The sequence below is a fragment of the Penaeus japonicus genome, unplaced genomic scaffold (genome assembly GCF_977035675.1).
Source record: "Penaeus japonicus unplaced genomic scaffold, GWHDUDI00000001_assembly GWHDUDI00000026, whole genome shotgun sequence".
Lineage (NCBI taxonomy): Eukaryota > Metazoa > Arthropoda > Malacostraca > Decapoda > Penaeidae > Penaeus > Penaeus japonicus.
The window spans coordinates 28,005,398-28,008,112 of NW_028234428.1; the positions used below are offsets into that span (position 1 = coordinate 28,005,398).

At 44.9% G+C, this 2,715-nt stretch overlaps 1 non-coding gene across 1 annotated transcript; it reads left to right on the forward strand.

Annotated features, from left to right (window-relative positions):
• On the forward strand, positions 1-82 carry TRNAS-GCU (transfer RNA serine (anticodon GCU)). The gene has a single exon. It is a non-coding gene; the product is annotated as a tRNA-Ser (tRNA).
• Positions 83-2,715: the final 2,633 nt, after the last annotated feature.

A 2,715-nucleotide genomic window follows, 5' to 3' on the forward strand; every position in this document is an offset into this window, starting at 1 on the left:
GACGAGGTGGCCGAGCGGTTAAGGCGTTGGACTGCTAATCCAATAGGGTCTCCCTGCGTGGGTTCGAATCCCATCCTCGTCGCATTCGTTTTCAGTGAAGATGATGAAGGAGATGATGATGCAAGTTATGGGAATGTTGCAGCAAGAGATGAAGATATCGAAGCTAGAACCCCGACGTTGTCTGTCATGACGTCCTTTCGTCTATTCTTTGGTCTTTTGATGTAAATTATTCTTATATTTCTTTTATATTTATTTGAAAATTATGTATTGGTATTATGTTTATTGCGATGAATTTAGAGGAAAGAATAAGACTGAATAACTTCACAGAGCAAAAGATGCATTTGATACATTTCAAATTATAGCTTTATATTGTAGCATTATGTAGCATTGTTATAGCATTGTTATTATACAGTAGCATTATATATTATAAGTATAGCATTGATATTTTCTCATTTTCTCGCATTACACAATTTCTAATGAATATATAATTCGAATGATGTTAGTTACATCTATCATTCGACGTCATATGAAGGGAATGAGTGTATATATACTAAGGTCGTCTCAACCGCTTGTCAGTGCTGTGGGAAACACTCATAATGTTAAAATATGAATTTGAAGAATTCAGTTCCAAGTTTTGAGTTCCCGATCTATGTAGGCTAAAAAATCCAAAGATTTGGTCTTTGTTACTTTTCTGTCATACCTAAATTCTTCATATATTTCGAGTATGTTTGGAAACATATATATACGTAAGGGATGTGGTTATTTCTGATTTCTGTTTGAAAGATGATTATGTGCGAGTATCGGATTATAAGAAAGAAGGCGAACATTTCCCCAAACAAGGAAATTTATTGCGTGTTGATGGAATTATTTGAGAAAAAAACTCCAAGATAAATAACACTGAAGTCTTTTAAGGAGCGCGTGTAAATAATACATAAACCGTTGATTCCGTAATCATTCATAGAACTCTACTATTTGTTTACTTCTTGAAATCACCATATAAACATTTTTTTTGTAAGTTAGTAGTTTGTTTTGAATTGAGGTAGTGTGGCTAACCTTCCTTCTCCTTGCAGGGGGTTCCGGGTGGGCCGTGCGGGTGCTGGAGCGGCTCAGGTGGTGCGGAGGTGCAGGACCCTCGTGGCAGATCGAGGTGGCGGAGAGGTGGTTCAGGTATTGGCGAAGCAGGTTGTAGGTTAGGGGGAAGGGGAGGGGAAGGGGGGTGTTGCAGTGCACTGGGCTGTAGCGGGAGGGGGAGGGAGGGGGGGCTGTGGACTAGGACCTGTAAGACTGTGGGTTTAGTTTGCGCTGCAGGTCGGAGTGGTGGCGAGGTGGTTCAGGTACTGGCGAAAAAGGTTGCAGGCTAAAGTGTGGGGGGGGGGGGGTATTGCAGCATATTGGGCTTGGGCGGGAAGGGGGTGAGCTGTGGGTAGTGGTTCTGGTTTGCACTGCAAGGTATTTGGGAAGTTCTAGTCTTCCGAATGCCATGTTGCAGAATCGTTAGTGCGTTTTTATATTTTGTAGTTTGCTTTTTCAGATTAAATTTGTTTTAATGTTCATTATATTTGTGCTTGTTATTTTTAATGTCTACGTGTACTTCTATTGTTTTTCTTTTGCAATCGGTATATGCGCTTCTAAGGCTTCCTTCCATCGTCACAGTTTATGCAGTGCTGTCGCCGCCCCCGCCCAGGACGCAGCCGCAGGGACAATGGGCGTGGTCGGTGAGGGCTCGGGGGCGGAGCCTCTGCGGGCGCGGTGGTGGGGCAGCCTAGCCATCGCCGCCGCATGGCTCTCGCTGCTCCCCGCCCGCGCCCACAGCCAGCGGGCGAGGCAGAAGGTGCGGCGCGCCCTCCGCGACCTGCTCGGGGAGGGGGCAGGGGGCGGAGGCACCGAAGGAAGGAAAGGCGAGGAAGGGAAGAGAAGCAACGGGGCGAGACGAAGGTCGAAACGCAGGAACATCTCGGAGATATTCGACGTCTCCTCCTCGCCTCCCTCAAGCACGAAGCTGCAGGAGACGGTCGAGTGCGTCAGGAGAGCGGTCGACGGCGAGCGAATAAGGATCAAAGCCATTCTCAGGAATGTCACTCTGCAGCAGCTTCTTAAGGTACGACATGTAGACAGACAGATAGATAAAGAGATAGGTAGGTATATAGATGGATAGATAGATAGATATATAGACTGATAGATAGATAGATAGATATTGATATGCATACATAGAGATATCGATAGATCCGTGTGTGTATGTGCCTGTATGTCTCTAGACAAGATAGACAAGTAAATAAGAAATGGATATATAAAGAATCACTAAATAGAGAAATGAGATAAATGAGACGCAATACATAGCTAAGTAAACTAGATCCCCCCCCCCCTCCCAATAAAAAAAGAAGTAAAATAATAAACAGGCTTCCGTGTTCATTTTCCCCTCAGATCTGTGACTTCGTGGAGGCTACAGGCGCACCTCATCAGACTAACGTCACGTGCGAAAAGATGGTGGGTTTGACTGCGGGGAGGTCCTGCGACTCTCTTGCAGTCTGTTTGTCTTTCTGTCTGTTGCTCTCTCTTTCTCTCTTTGTCTCTCTCTGTCTCTAGCTCTTACTCTCGCTTTCTCTCTATTTTTTGCGAGAGTATTTTTTGCTCTCTCTCGCTCTCTCTCGCTCTATCTCTCTCTCTCTTTTGCTCTATCTCTCTCTCTTGCTCTATCTCTCGCTCTCTTTCTCTACC